The 17,065-nt window shown below is 47.1% G+C and overlaps 1 long non-coding RNA gene across 1 annotated transcript in view; it reads right to left on the reverse strand.

Moving 5' to 3' along the window:
• Positions 1–247: 247 nt before the first annotated feature.
• The window catches only part of LOC135211656 (uncharacterized), a 318,447-nt gene continuing 301,629 nt past the window's right edge, over positions 248–17,065 (reverse strand). Inside the window, exon 3 of the long non-coding RNA XR_010313698.1 lies at positions 248–341. This is a non-coding gene — a long non-coding RNA (uncharacterized LOC135211656). The remainder of the gene's footprint in view (positions 342–17,065) is intronic.

A 17,065-nucleotide genomic window follows, 5' to 3' on the forward strand; every position in this document is an offset into this window, starting at 1 on the left:
AATTAGTTTCACATTTATGCCTAGACTTACCGCCATAAGCATATTATAAGTAGCTGATATGAGATGGATATATGAAAGGTCACTTTCTCGTTTAAGTCTATTTCAGATGTTTTTACAATAAAAACTTACTGCTGTAATCAGTTCTTGACAGCTTCAACAATCATACAGGGTCTAACACGAATTTATGCAAATATTTTGGGAAATGAAAGAAAAAAGTAATTCTTAGCAGAAAATAATCTATAAACATGTGCATTTTAAGTCTTCGTTCGTGCTGCCTTCACGTGGTGGAGTTGTTAGTGAGAGCGGTTGAAGTAGCCTGGGATGTGGGCGAAGTGGTGTTGCTGTGCAGAAGGAGAATGGGGTGATTAGGCAAATGTGAAAAAGTATCTCCCAATAAAATGTATTATTTATGATATGCATAAAAAAGTGTATGTATCACAGAATCTGTGAATCTCCCTATTCATTGGACACAGATAAAGAAAAGGAAAAGAAAAGTAAGCCTAATTGAATCTCCTATCCATCAAAGATACACTTGCTTATTTATTAGTCTTATTCATTAGACACCTCTCAAAAGATTCCAAGTGTATTCTTAAAAATCTCTCCCTCCCCATCTAAAGTAATTCATCGGACACCGGGCATAGGCGTAGACCTAATCCTGATTCCTGGTTGCATAAACTCATGTTACACCCTGTATTGTCTTGCTCTCTTGTGGTGCTTCGAGAGTTCCCTTTCCCAAACTTTGCTGTTATCTAAACTATATGGTCCATCGATGTACGAGTCTCTTCGGTATATGAAGCTTTCTTGATATTTCTCTAACTGGAACTTGCACCGAGTGCAGTGTAACCATTGTCTCTCGCTGAGCAGGGAATGCTTCATTGACCGATAAATGACACATTGACATTCGATTCTTGCGCAAATCACGACATCGAAAACTACAGAGTGAGGTTACAGGGTTCACACTGTTAAGAATATTTATTTTTATCATGGATGGCATTTTGTGTTTCCAAAGTTTTTGTAAAATTTAACTAATGGAATTGTTCAACTGCCTCAACCTAATGTTGAAATGATAATATAAGGAATATGTTTATGTAATACTACTAGTGATAGGTGTCTCCGGTCTACTTAGTAATGTATGTCAGTGGTTATGAAATAACATTTTTTATCATTCAGTTTCGTTCACATCAATTTTGCTGTATACCAACTAGTTTTACGCAAGAATATAGCATGATGTTCTGAAGATATCAGTGACTGTTTTTAATGTCATTACATAAGATTTCTTCCATCTTCCATCAAGGCAAAATTTGGCACATGTCCATCATAAAGCCCAACTTAGATAATAGGGTAGACTTCAAACTTGCACCATGCTCCGCCTTCACTATTCCCCATCCCACTTCCCTTTGTAACTTAAGGGGTAACTGCTTAACTGATCTAGACAATATTTGGCACATAGCCACTGTTTGACCCAGTTTAAATAATAGGGTATTTTTCAAATCTGTACCCACTTCCCTTTCACCTTCCAAATCCCCTTTCCCCTTTTGTAACATAATATGTGGGAGCAGTTTGACAGAGCTACCCAAACTTAAGTATATAGCCATCGTTTGACCCAACATAGTTAACATAATAGTTTTCAAACCCATACCCACTTCCTCTTCCCTTTCCCCAATCCTCCCCAACCCTTCCCTTCGTAACTTATGTGGTAACCACTTGACCGATAAAGACAAACTTTGCCACATGACTATCATTTCACCCAACTTACACAGCAGGGTAGATTTCAAACCCCTACCTTTTCCCCTTCATCCATCCCATTCCCCCTTCACTTAGTAACTCATGTGGTAAGAGCCTGACTGATGTACACAAAATTTGGCATGTGGCCATCATTTTAGCTAACTTTCCAACACCCCCCCCCCTTTATAACCTATGTGGTACCACTTGACTGATCTAAACATTTGAAGCTTGACCGCCATTTAACCCAACTTACACAATAGGGTTAGTTTCAAATCAGTACTCGTTCCCTTTCCCGTTCCCCTTCCTTTTGTTACTTATGTGGTAACCAATCCTTCCATCTAGACAAAATTTGGCGAGCATCTATCATTTGACCCCATTTCGATAATGAGGTAGGTTCCAAAACTGTACCCTACCTCTTCTCACTACCCCATCCCCTTTCTTCGTTCCCTTTTTAACTTATGAGTAACTGGTAGGTTAAAACCTATAACCTCTTCCTCTTCACCTTCCCCGATCACCCTTCCCACTTCTATTTATATGTTAGTCCACATGTTTGTGTGCAATAGAAATCTGCACAGTGACCAATCTAGACAAAATTTGACACATGGCTATAATTTCACTCAACTTACTTAATAAGGTAGGTTTCACGCCTGTACCCCATTCCCATCCCCATTCCCCTTCCATTTGTAACTTATTTGGTAACCTTGACCGATTTAAACAAAATTTGACACGTGACCATCATTCAACCTAACTTAGACAACAGGGTAGATTTCAGTCCCATGTCCCCTTCCCTCTCCCCCTTCCCCTTTCCTTTTATAACTGATGTAGTAACCGCTTGACTGATATAGACAAATCTTAGATAATATGGGTCATTTTCAAAGCATTACCCACTCCCCCTTTCCCTTCCCTATCCACTTTCCCCCTTCCCTTTGTAAATTGCACGTGACCACTTGACTTATCTAGACAAACTTTAGCACACTGCAATCATTTGACCCATTTTTGGTAGAATGGTATGCCTCAAATCTGTACATCTTATCCATTCCCGTTCCCATTCCCCCATCCCCCTTCCCTTTGTAACTTATGTGGTGAATAACTCTTCAGGCTTATCATAGCTCATTCCATGTACTTCAGAGATCATTGAAATATACTATTGCAAATGCTTTTCAATCACCTCAATAATAACTGAATAAAAGGGTTAGTAACTACAGTAATATCTGAATTAAAGGGACAGTCACCAACGTAATACCTGAAAAAAGGGACAGACAACACATTAATACCTGGTTAAAGGTAACAGGCAGTACAATAATATCAGGACACAAGGGGCAGTCACCACAGTAATACCTGGATAAATGACGCAGAAAGCAGGGTGATAACTGGATAAAAGGGTCAGTCACCACAGTAATATCTGGATAAAATAGAAAGTCACCACTGTAATACCTCGATGAAAGGGGGCAGAAAGCACATTAATAACTGGATAAAGGGCACAATCACCACAGTAATACCTGGATAAAAGGGAAAGTCACCACTGAAATACCTGGATAAATGGTGCAGGCACAACAGTAACACCCAAATAAAAGAGATAGTCTCCAACTTAATATTTGGAAAATGAAACAGAAAGCAATACCTGGTTAAAGAGGACAGGCAACATATTAATACCTGAATGAAAGGAACTGTCATCAGAGTAATACCTGGATAAAACAGATAGGCAGCACAGTAATACCTAGATAAAATGGAAAGTTACGAGAGAAATATCTGGGCAAAAGGGACAGTCATCACAGTAATACCTGGATTAAAAGGACAGTCACCACAGTAATAATTGGATAAAATAAGCAGTTATCACAGTAATACTTGGATAAAGGGAAAAACAGCACAGTAATACCTGCTTATATGAGACAGACGACTAAGTAATCCCTGAAGTAAAGGGAGAGTCACCACAGTAAAACTTGGATAATGGGGACACAGCACAGGGAAAATAGATGATAAAAGGGAACGGACAGCACAGTAATAACTTGTTAAAAGGGGCAGACAGCATGGTAATACCTGAATAAAAGGATAGTAACCTCAGCAATACCTGTATAAAAGGGGGAGACAGTATAGTAATAATATTCTAAAGGTGTCAGACAGCACAGTCATGCATGGATAAAAAGGACAAGCACAACAGTAATACCAAAATGAAAGGGGCAGTCACCAAAATAACACCTTGAGTAAAGGGACAGACAGAATAACAATACGTGTTTAAAAGGGACAGTCACCATGGCAACACCTGTTAGTTCCCAATCCCCCTTATCTCCTCCCTCCCCATACACATAGACTGTCATTCAGTTTTCACAGAGACACACAGACATACACACACACAGACAGACAGACAGACAGACAGACACACACACACACACATATATATATATATATATATATATAATATATATATATTGTGACGTTTATAGATCGTTCGTCTACCCAGATATCAATTAATTAATTTGATTTGGAAAACGGCAGCCATTTCTTTAGAATATCAGCTGATTTTTAGGAAGCGCGGGAACCAAAACCCGCCAGCCAGAGGTAGAGAGTTCCCCAGTTGGGGGAATATAGTCTTTTGTCAGCTTTAGGGATGTATCTCAAAAGGGAAGGATGTAGGCAGATTGGTACTTCTTAGACCTATATCTTAAGCTCTCTTTCCTGTGACCCCTCTGCTGGCTGTATGCTTGTTTTCCAGGATTTGCCTTGCTCGTGGGGGGGTTAAGCTGACTTCCAACCCCCAAGCAAACCACCTGAATTCTGCCTCAGTCGGCTGCAAGACGTGATCTCGGACCGATGTCCGACCACTTGCCTTCCATTTAGGCCTACCCACGGCGTACTGGCGCGCACGAACCCCAGACCTGAACAAAGCCGGGCGCCACATTTTCTACAAAGGTCCACACTGAACATTGCATCCAGGTACGTCTTGTGAAACAGCATATTGCCAGTCCCTTATCACCTATTATCATTTGATCCTCATTCTCCCAATTCAATTTCCAGCCCCAAAAGGAATTCATCCTTTTGTTCCCTCTCACTGCCTCATGGCTGCATGCTTCCCCTTGTGTGATCGTCCCAGACAAATGAAGTCATGGCATACCTCAGTGAAATATTAAAGGTTTCTTCTCCCCAGTGTTAGAGAATTAATCAAAACAAGAAATCCTTTTTTCTTTTATCTCGTCTAATCTGGGATTCTTTTCCAGATTCCATGAGCCACGTGTCATGTCTCTCTGCCCGCAAGTGTGCATTACCAAGTTTTATGAAACCAGCTTGAATTAGTCACACTTTAGCCAGCTACCCACTTGTGAGAGATTATAAGCCCAACGGTGGGGGCCAAAGCATTCACTTTTCTCCAGGCCAGCAAGGGCCTCTTTTGTAAATAAATAGCTGTAAAGTAACAAGCTGAGTTTTCTGGCGACCTTTTCCTCTAAAGAAATATTCATTAATAATCAGTTTTACGGTAAGTTCAATTAATTTCAACTTGTCTTCCTTCAATTATTTCCGTTTACGTATATAGCCTCTCTCAAGGCCGCTAAATACGTAAAATTGGCGACCTTGCCAGGATATGAACCTAGCTTGCTTAAAAAAAGCTTGTAAATCGCGTTATCCGTTGTAAAACGTAAAATGTTATTGTTATAATACAATTAAGTTTGTTCATACTTACCTGGCAGATATATATATAGCTGTATTCTCCGAAGTCCGACAGAATTTCAAAACTCGCGGCACACGCAGTGGGCGGCCAGGTGGTAGTACCCATTCCCGCCGCTGGGAGGCGGATATCAGGAACCATTCCCATTTTCTATTCATATTTTTATCAGTGCCACTGTCTCCTGAGGGGAGGTGGGTGGGCACTTAATTATATATATCTGCCAGGTAAGTATGAACAAACTTAATTGTATTATAACAATAACATTTTGTTCATGAAACTTACCTGACAGATATATATATAGCTGAATCCCACCTTCGGATGGTGGGAAGAGACAGAATAGGATTTGTAGGAAACTTAAATTAAGTAGATGATATACACCTTGGTTCCTCACCTGTTAGCAAAGTAGACTCTGTGATTACTGTCACTTCAGCCTGCTTGTGCTTAATCAGAGTTGCCAGCCAGGTGGAGACCTGTAGTGCTGGTGCGCTCTGGATGCTCTGTCAACGGGGACGTGACCTCAATGTGACAAGAGCATAGAGCCATACAAATGAGGGCAACGAAGGAAACTGACCACCACCTGACCAAACTATCCAAGACCCCCTGAACACTAAGCTAAGAGATGGGAGGTCTTCACCAAAGCCTCACCACAACCAAAAAAACACAACAACTAAAAAAACTAACCTAAACCTAACTAAGGGATAGGGAGAGAGCTACCTTCAGCCCCCAAGACTGTGTCTGCAGAAAACGTATGGCCCAAGAGAACAACAGTCCTCGTATATCGTTCTCACATCTCTCAAGTAGTGTGAGGCGAATACTGAATTGCTCCTCCAAAAGGTGGCGTCAAGGATGTCCTTGATCGACATGTTCCTTTGGAAGGCAAGCGAGGTTGCGACAGCTCTGACCTCGTGAGCTTTCACTCGCAAGAGGCTCAAATCGATCTGTGGGTAAGACGAATGAGCCTCTTTAATGACGTCCCTCAGAAAGAACCGCCAAGGCTTTCTTGGATAATGGATATCGGGCCGTTTAACCGAACACCAGAGATTATCTGAGGGACCTCGTACTTCCTTAGTCTTGTGGACATAAAACTTTAGAGCCCTGACAGGGCACAGGACTCTCTCAGGTTCTTGGCCCACAAGGCTTGTCATACCCTTGATTTCAAAGCTCCTTGGCCAAGGGTTCGACGGGTTTTCATTCTTTGCTAAGAAAGTGGGACTCAAAGAGCAGACCGCATTGTCACCTTTGAAGCCCACCTCGCTTACAAATGGCTTGAATTTCGCTAACTCTCTTCGCCGTCGCAGAGCAGTTAGGAAAAGAGCCTTCTTCGTCAGTTCCTAAGAGATGCTTCATGGAGAGGTTCGAAAGGACTCGACATTAACAGTCTAAGGACTAAATCCAAGTTCCAAGAAGGAGGCCTCGCCTGAGGTATCTTGGATGTCTCAAATGATCTCACGAGATCGTGAAGATCTCTGTTGTCAGACAGGTCTAGTCCTCTGTGTCGGAAGACTGCTGACAGCATACTCTTATATCCCTTGATGGTCGGGGACAGCCAGCTTCTGCACATTTCTTAAAATAGCAGGAAATCGGCTATCTGGCTCACAGAGGTAGTGGAAGAGGAAATTCCCTCCTTTCTACACCATGCCCTGAAGGAAGCCCACTTCGACTGGTAAACAGCTCTCGAGGAAGTTCTCCTAGCATTGGCGATCGCCTTTGCAGCTGCTTTAGAAAAACCTCTCGCTCTGGCCAACTTTTCGATAGTCTGAAACACAGTCAGACCCAGAGCGGAGAGGTTTCGGTGATATCTTGCGAAGTGGGGCTGTCTGAGTAGATCTTTCCTCCAGGGCAGTCCTCGGAAAGTCTATGATGAAGGACATTACCTGTCCGTGAACCATTCCTTCGCGGGCCACATCGGGCGATCAGGGTCAACCTCGTCCCCTCCGATGCCGCGAACTTCCTTACTACTTCCCCCATGATCTTGAATGGCGGGAAGGCATACAAGTCCAGGTTCGTCCAGTCCCAGAGCAGAGCGTCTATAGCGACTGCTCCCGGATCCAGCACAGGTGAGCAATAAAGAGGCAACCTCTTTGTTCTCGACGTCGCAAATAGGTCGACTAACGGACACCCCCACAGTCTCCAGAGCTCTCGACAGACGTCCTGGTGCAACGTCCATTCCGTCGGCAGGATCTGATCCTGTCGGCTGAGAAGGTCTGCTCTGACGTTTCTGGACTCCTGCGATAAATCTCGTCAGGGATCCTTATCCGTCTCGCATCTGCCCACAGCAGAATCTCCCTCGCTAAATAAAAAAGAGGACGGGAGTGTGTACCTCCCTGCTTCTTTAGGTACGCAAGGGCTGTGGTGTTGTCGAGTTGACTTGGACTACTTTCTCTGCAACCTTTTGTTGGAAGAACTGTAGCGCCAGGAAAACCGCCGCTAGTTCCTTCACATTGATGTGCCAGGACACCTGTTCCCCCCTCCAGGTGCCTGACACTTCCTCCCCTCCCAGTGTTGCTCCCCATCCCGACACCGAGGCGTCGGAAAACAACACTAGGTCTGGGCTCAGAAGCTTTAGGGACAACCCCTCTCGAAACTTCCGAAGATCTAACCACCATCTTAGATGGTTCTTCACCGATTTGGTGATGAAAAGGGTCGCATTCAGATCCTCTCTGACTCTCCATTCGTCTGCGAAGAAAAACTGGAGAGGTCTGAGGTGTAGTCTTCCCAGGGAAACAAACTTTTCCAGCGAGGAAATGGTCCCCAGCAGACTCATCCACTCCCTCGCCGAGCAAGCTTCCTTCCCCAGGAAGGCCGAAACTCTCTCTAAGCCTTGCAGCTGTCGTTCCTGGGACGGAAACGCTCGAAAAGCCACTGAATCCATCTGAATCCCCAGTTACACGATGGACTGTGTTGGGGTCAGATGCGACTTTTCGAGGTTTGACCAGAAGTCCCAGGGACTTCGCCAAGGCCAACGTGAAGTGAAGGTCCTTCAGACACCTTTCTTCTGACGATGCTCTGATCAGCCAATCGTCGAGATACAGGGACACTCTTATTCCTGCAGAATGTAACCATCTCGCTACGTTTTTCATGAGCATGGTAAATACCATCGGAGCCGTGCTTAAACCGAAACAAAGAGCTCGGAATTGCCAAACTTTGTCCCTTAGCATAAACCTCAGAAACTTTCTTGAAAGAGGGTGGATAGGCACGTGAAAGTATGCGTCCTGTAGGTCCAAGGACACATCCAGTCGCCCGTCTCAAGGCTCTAGAACCGACTGAGGTGTTTCCATCTTGAATTTTTTCTTTTCTACGAAAAGATTCAGGCTGCTTACGTCCAAGACTGGACGCCACCCCGACGACTGCTTTGGTACCAGGAAAAGTCTGTTGTAATATCCTGGTGACCCCAGGTCTAAGACCTGCTCCACCGCTCTTTTCTTGATCATTTGATCTAAAAGATCTAAAAGAACCTGATGTTTCTCCCCTTGATATGACGGGGAAAGATCTCTGGGAGTCGTAGAAAGAGGAGGAGGGTCCACAAAGGGGATCTTGTACCCCTTTTCCACTATCTTGAGGGACCACGCATCTGTATCTCTCTCTCTCCACGCCCCCGCAAAGAACTTTAGCCTGGCTCCGACCGGCATCTGAAGGACTCTCTTCTCACTTAGATGATTAGGTTTGAAGGAACCTCTTCCTCTTGCAAGTCCTCTCCCTCGAGGAGCAGCTCTCGAGGGAGGAGCGCTACGAAAGGGTTTAATAACCTACTAGGAGGGTGTCCAAACGACGACGTGGTAGGGACTGCGGGACGTCTTGAAGACTGGGCCAAGAGGTCCTGGGGTAGCCTTCTCTTGTAGGCTCACTGCCAGGTCCTTTACCATAGCCTGGGGGAAGAGATGGCTCGAAAGAGGTGCAAGAGAGCTCGCTTTCTGCGATGCAGAAACAGACCTCGCTGTAAAATTGCAGAAAAGCGCTCTCTTCTTGAGGAAAGCAGTGCCGAAATGAGACACTAACTCTTCCGAACCATCCCTGACGGCCTTGTCCATGCAAGACAACACATTGGACAGCTCCCCCAGACTCAAAGAATCAGGACTCCTAGATTGAGATCCAGGACTCCCAGGCACCAGTCTAGGAAGTTAAAGACTTCCAGAGTCTTTAACAGACCTTTCATGTGATGGTCAATCTCCGTTGGTGTCCATGAAATCTTAGCGGTCGATAAAAGAGATCTCTTCTGGGCGTCGACCAGACTAGCAAAGTCCCCTTGGGAAGACGACGGGATCTTAACTCCTACTTCACCTTTGGTCTCATACCAAATGCCGCCTCTCCCACTGAGTCTTGAAGGAGGAAGGGCGAAAGTCGACTTGCCCTGATCCTTCCGACGTTCCATCCAATCCTGCAACTTCTTGAACGCTCTCTTAGTGGACAAGGAAGTCTTCATCTCCACCACCTCCGGAACCTTGCACGACTTCGAAGACGAAAACTGAGAGGGTGGAGACTTGGGAGCTGCAGGCTGGAACTTCTCACCAAACGAAGAACGTAAAAGACGAACCAGCACCTTGTAGTCGGAAACCGACGAAACTGACGGCTGTTCTTCCTCAACTGAGTCCGCCGGACTACTAAGCTCTCCTTCCTCCCGAAGAGGCAAAGGAGATTGAACCTCTGGAGAGGGCGTGCGCCCAACGGGTCTAGCCTTCAACAAAGGCTTTCGAGGATGACTAATATCAGCCTCTTCAAAGCGACCGACCTTCTGTCGATCCTTAGAGCTCGAACCACGAAGAGCGTCCTGACCGCGCTGCGCGTCAAGAGAGGCTACTCTTAGTCGCTCTCGAGGAGCGTCCTTACGTTTTACGCTCAAGCGTCCAGCTTTCGCTTTCAAAGCGTCCTTCTGGGCGCTCTTGAAAGCCTTCTCAACAGGCAAAGCGTCAAGCAAAACATCCCGACGAGCGTCTTCAAAAGCGTCCTGCCGAGCGTCTTCAAAAGCGTCCTCCAAGGCGTCCTGCCGAGCGTCCTCAAAGGCGTCCTGACGTGCGGGCGGAGACAGAGACGAACGAGGAGACTGAGGAGACTGCCTCGTCCTCTTGACAGGCAGTCTAGCGTCCTTCCTTCGTTTAGGCTCAACTGCTGCTGGCGAGTCTTCTGAGCCATTAAGGCCGACAATTGGTCTTGAAGAGACACAAGAATACTCTTCGTTGGTGAAGAACCGAGAGGAGGTGAAGGGCTGCGCCTGCGAGAAGACGAGGGGCGGGGGGACGCCTCCTTCCTTCTCACAGGTACAGCAACCTGCCTCTGCGAGGCGCGAGAGAAGCGCTTCTCAGCGTCGTCCTCGGACGACGTCCTACCTCTCTTCTGTGGAGGAAACGCGTCATACGACGCAGGCGAAGACCGCAACGATAGCGGAGAGAGGGGACGTAAAGCGTCCTCCCTAGGAAAAGTCATGTCAACGGACGCTAGTCTCCGAGCGCTCCCCTTGCGCGGGGAGGGCGCCTCGGAGGACGAAAAAACAGTCCTTAAGGATGCGAGCCTGAGCACGCTCCTTGGCAGCCTGGGAAGTAGCAACAGGTCCTGCCGAAGGGACGCCAGATTGGTGGGGAGCCCCGTAACACTTTGCGGCTTTCGACATGGCCCACTCCCGAGTTCTGGCGAGTCCGACAGAGGTCTAGACCTAGAGGCATTATGGGGCCGATCTGACGCCCCCTCCACTACACTAGGGGCACGATCACACACTTTACTCGAGCCGTTTTCAAGGGCCAACACTTTGGACTCTAGAGTGCGTAAAGACTCTAGAATCAGAGAAAGGGCATTACCTTCTCCAGACACAGAACTAGGGCCCTCAGGCAACAACACAGGATTAGGTGAAGCAAATTCTACTTGTGTTAAAATAGGAGAAATGTTACTTCCCTTACCTTTCGTAGAACCGCTCTTGGAGGAAGACCTCCTGATCCTATCGCGCTCCAACTTACGCCGATAGAATTCATACACCTTCCATTCATCCTCAGTCAAACTTTTGCATTCAATGCAACGATCAACCAGCAAACAAACATGCCCCCTACACCCCATACATACTGTGTGGGGGTCTACCGATGATTTCGGTAGCCTCACCTTGCAATCACTTCTCACACACACTATGAAGCTCACTGAACTTGATCCCGACATCACGTTCATAGAAAAGCCAATCCAAAATCCAAAAACAGTCCACTATCGCGTATGCCAATCCAACAATCCAGAGTCAAAACCAAAAGTCAATCCAGATACTTATAACGAGTCAAATCCAAAAATCCTGGGCGGAGGTCTGTAAACAGATGTTTACCGACCGGCGACAGAAAAAAATATGAATAGAAAATGGGAATGGTTCCTGATATCCGCCTCCCAGCGACGGGAATGGGTACTACCACCTGGCCGCCCACTGCGTGTGCCGCGAGTTTTGAAATTCTGTCGGACTTCGGAGAATACAGCTATATATATATCTGTCAGGTAAGTTTCATGAACAAACTGTAAATTATTTTACAAAAAGCAAATCAAGCACACTTGCAAGGAAAGAAGACAGACACTGACTCACGGTAAGGTATTCCATTCATTAATATGATTATTTATAACCTATGTTAGCTTAAGGTACGTTAAGTATTTTTATTTAGAAGTGTTTTAAACAAATGTGAAGGTAGAAATATTATTATATTGTAACGGCCAGAGCGCCGAGCGAATTCTGTTATTTTGTAAATCGCATTGTGCTCGTCGGACGAGACAGCACGTGTATTAGATAGATGCCAGAAAGGACCAGATCAAACTAGGAAGTGCTTTGCCAGGGTTTATTGCTGTATTAGAAAGCCTAGCTAGTTAGGAGTGTTTTACTTATAGTTACGGCAAAAGAAGTTTACAATTCTTTTGTCTGTGATATGTTAGGGTATTCATTTTTAACTTAGTTTTCATTCCAAGTGTTGGTAACCGCTTGCCTCTCAGCTTAATTCAGCTTCGCGCACTCTCGCGCCTGCGCGGTCTCAACCAACCTTCGTTCTCACAAAGAAGCAGCCATGTTTGTTATCTCTTTAAGCATTATCTAAACAATTTACGCAAAGTAACATAAGTCTCGAAGTTTTAACGTAAATAATATCAATCTCGGTACTAGTATCTATCGTTCTGCCAGAGAAATTAACATAATTTGCCTTGAATAAGAAACTAAAAGTTCGTGTTGTAAATCGCCTCGCATTTACAGAGAATCAGCTGATTCGCCATCACTGCTAGCCCGCGCTCTTCCCGCTCACCGCGTTTCACGTCGCATCGCTCACTCGCCCGCTGAGCGAAAGTTTCATTTCACTTCGTACTTAAAGTAACCTCATTCACAAGTGTTTGCTAACGTTTTCATTTTAAAATCCTTACAGTCATTTCACTGTTCACAGGGACCTAGTAATCTTACATAAAGTTAACATAAATCTTAAAAGTAGAGTAAATTACAAGAATTGTTAACGTAAAACGCGTCTTTGTAAAATTCATATTGAAACGCAAATCATTTCATAAGCGTGAACCGCTACTAGTAACGTGAAAATCGTTCACCACGAGCGCGTTATCATTTTCATAAAACGTTATCCAAAGGAATTCTTTCATTTCACGTTAACGTAAGTAAATCATTTAACGCAAGTTGCGTCATATTAAACTAACATTAGTAGTTCAATTCAATACAAGGGAGTTCATTCATATATCATTTTTCACCCTCTCCGAGAGAGAGAGAGAGAGAGAGAGAGAGAGAGAGAGAGAGAGAGAGAGAGAGAGAGAGAAAACCAGAACCCATTATTCACGAAGCCGAGAGTACTACATCTTACCATTAATTATAGCATGCAGAATTAACATTATTTTAGTCTCTTGTGTCTTTCATTTACACAGCGTGATACGTACGCGCATGTGTCCATTGCAGTTTGCAAGCATTTATTTATTTCTTTTATTGAGTACTTCAGCAAAGGAATGAGCATTTAAAATTTACCATTACCTGTCGTTGCCCGAGTGGTCTTGTTCATTTTTATCCCAAACCGCACAGTGTGCCATCCCAAATTCATTACTTCCAGACAAGGAAGCCTACCAGTCTGGGACTGGCCACCACCAGTGCACGTCAGGTCTTACCATTTCACAGTGCCACTAATTCTTGACCCTGTCCATCGACTGGCTGCTGGAGTACTCCCACCTTTTACTTTCTCTCCTCCACTATTACCCCCTGCTACGAGCAGTACCATTTCTCTTCAGTATATTTAAGTATACTGCATTTAGTGTCGTCTGACGGGACACACCAGCACGATACCCGTGCTCCAGACAAGGAACGCCTCTTCATAAGTGCCGGGCACCTGTACAGGCCGTACAGGTAGCCATTCTACCTGTGTGTCCGTCCTGCGGAACGCCCATTAGTGTGACGTGCGCCGCACACTCCATTTGATTTGTCCGCCTCATCAGAAGGTGCCAATCCCCAAAGTGCCACAGAGCACCCAGTCCTTTAAGACTTTTTCATCCGAGCCTCCACTGCAGCCTAGGGAAATGGCTTCGGCTGCCCAACCACATATATCCATGGAGTTGGAGAAGGCTCCAGACACTCATGGTCTCTGGGCACGAACGCCGGTTTACACTGGGCAGGAACTCACCCAGTGGGTGAAGGGCAGGTGGATGATCTGCTCCTGCAAGAGAGAGCCGCCATCCGAAGAGAAGAGGAAGGAAAAGGAAGCGAGAGGAAGGAAAAAGAAGCAGAGAGGAAGAACAGAAGCAGGAAGAAGGAAGGCACGGGCAAAGAAGAGAGAACGCATGAGCTAGCTCTCAAGGAGAAGGAGCTTGAGGTGGAGAAGGCACGACAGGTGAACGCCGAAGCCCTAGCCATGCAGCCAGCTCCCAGCCCCACGCCTACGGTGTCGTCCAAAATCTATTGCCAGCATTAACCGCTTTCATCCCGAAGTGGACTGAGGATGAGCCCGAGGCATGGCTGGAAGAAGTGGAAGCCTTATTCGAAAACTACCCTACCACTGAGATAGAGAGGGCCGCCCTGCTTGCCAAGCACCTGGACGGCAAGGCTAAGACTGCCCTCCGCTCACTGGATCAGGGTCAGCGAGGGGACCTGGTGGAAGTTCGCCGGGTCATTACAAAGGCCTATGAAATCACCCCGGAGAGGTGGAGGCAGCGTTTCAGAGGTCAGCAAAGGAAGTTGGTTGGGCCTGGGGAGATTACTCCACCTAACAAAATCCAAGCCGGAAAGCGCTGGCTCGAGGCCATGTCGTGCACTGAGTTCCAGGACCTGTTTAACAGGATCATGCTGGAAGACCTCTACCAGTGTGTACCTGGGCCACTCGCAGTGCACCTTAACGACAAGCAACCCAAGACACTTGCGGAAGCTTGTCGCCTGGCTGACGACTGGGAGACCTTCAACCCCTCTCACAGCACCGCCCACCGACGCATAGTGCCACCCGGTCATCTCTCTGGATCCACTTGGCCAAAGGACGCCCACCAAGGACACCCACGGACTTGCAAAGTTTGCAAGAAAGTGGGTCACCTCGCAGCAGAGTGCCGCCTCAAGAGCGCTGAGAGCCACAAACCCCCTCAGAACCCTCCTAGGCCACCGAACGGTGCCTCAGCCTCCTCTCAAGACCAATCAGATGCCTTCCGGAGACCAGCCCAGCAGAGGGACTCCTGCAGAGCCTGTGGGGCTACAGGGCACTACTCCCCTGGATATCCCGGGTGCCCCAAGCACGTGCCTTCGACCAGGCACGTCCACCTGATCAGTGCCACAACCACCTCGACCGTTATGCCCGAGTCCAGGTCTCACCCTGAGCGGGTGTGGACCACTTCAGTCACAGTGGCACCCCTGGATGGCTCTGCCCTACCTGTGACTCTGCCAGTTGCGGTAGATACCGGCTCCGATCTGTGCCTCATAGACAGGGACCAAGTGCCACCCAGTGCCACCGTTGACGAGCACATCAGGTGGGCCATGACTTGGGTCGAAGGGCAGTCCAAGACCGTTCCCACAGACGTCCTGCAGGTCACAACTCCTTGGTGCACTAAACCTCACCGCCTAGGTGTAGTGCGTACAATTCGGCATGGAGTAGGTTTCCTATTGGGACGGGACCTCCTCTGGGGATGTCCCTCCCCCACACCACTCCAGGGCCAAGCTACCTCACCACATCAAATCACGGCCAGAGAGGACTCTTCACCTGTGCCAGAGCACACTGCCAGCCTTGGTGACTCCACAGATTCGCAACCTGTGGGGCCATCTCGGCCTTACCGTCCTATGCCACAGAAGAAGTTCTCGAACCAGTTCTGCCAAGACTGTGGCCGCAAGGGTCACATGTCTGCCAACTACGTAGGGTGCGCGAATTACAATATTCCTGCCATCGCAATGGCAGTTACCAATCCTTCGCTACTAGGACCCCCAGCTCAGGGCCCTATAACCGTCGCACCCCTCCAAGGTCATTATCCACCAAGCCATGTCAGAGCCTTTGATGACTCCGGCGCTCAAATCTCCCTGATACGGGAAGATCAAATCCCCCGAGGGGCTACCATTGATAGACGGCAACTGATCACGATTGAAGGCATCAATCATAGTAAGATGATCCTTCCCACCGTCCAATTGAGAGTCGTACGACCTCACCTTACCAAGGTATGTACACTGGCAGTTGCAAGCTACCTTCCAGGAGGTTACGACCTCATCCTAGGGCATAACCTGAAGTCTCCCATTACCAAGGGCCCGCTGAAAGGTATTGCACCTCCGGTACCCGCCACAGGTCCAGTCGACCTCAACTCTCTGCCAGTGCCACTTGGCAGCACTGAGCAGTGCCAAGCTCCGTCCAGCCTGGACGTAGAGCCACCACAGAACTTGACTTCCGCGCCCCCCCTGGGCCCCGAGCTAGTGCCGGCGCCTAACCTAACCAAGGATCCTCCTACAGGAGATCCTCCAACAGGCATGGAGCTTACCGCAGCCCACGGCCAATCCAAGGTCCATGAGTCTTCTTCACCCTCACCACTGACGCCCGAGGATGAACCTCCGGCAGACCTAACCTTCATACCTCCTCTGGAAAGCCAGGAACTGCCCGACCAGGAGTCAGCCTGGAGTTTTCCCCTTACAACGGTTGTCGCAGCAGCCGGAGTGAGGGCCTCCCCTGCAATAGGTTCCACCTCTACGACGGTTGCTGCAGATACCGATGTAGGGTGTTCCCCTGCAATCCCTCAGGCTACCACTGCCTCTGCTCCTGCCGGCGTTTCTGGCCTTTCCCCAGAGTCTGTGCCTCCGTCTACTCCTAGGACTGGTATAGCCAGGTCCTGGAGGAATAAGAAGAAGAAGAAGAAGGGACGTAACTAACATACTAACAAAAGAGCCACATGCTCTCCTTGACACCTGTGCCAGAGGTACAGTGTCACATTCGTTTGCAGAGTGATCCTGGCACCTACCCAGAGAAGGTAGCCAGCCTGATCTCTGCCAGTAGAACTAACCCTCTAACCCCTAGCCATGGTGATACTAACCCTTACTTAAATATAATTAACTCATTACATTTCCATCCTGGTAATGCACTAACCACTCATCATCCTCACACTTCATTACCTCACCTCATGTATTTTAACAATTCCGGCGACACATTACTGCTGTGCGTACCACACTCTGGAATGATTGCGTCTTCATTTAACTATAATGAGTAGGTTAGGCTAATGATTTAGTACCAGGGCATTAGGTTAGTAGCAAGTAGAATT

The sequence above is a fragment of the Macrobrachium nipponense genome, chromosome 4, assembly GCF_015104395.2.
Source record: "Macrobrachium nipponense isolate FS-2020 chromosome 4, ASM1510439v2, whole genome shotgun sequence".
In the NCBI taxonomy this organism is placed as follows: Eukaryota; Metazoa; Arthropoda; class Malacostraca; order Decapoda; family Palaemonidae; genus Macrobrachium; species Macrobrachium nipponense.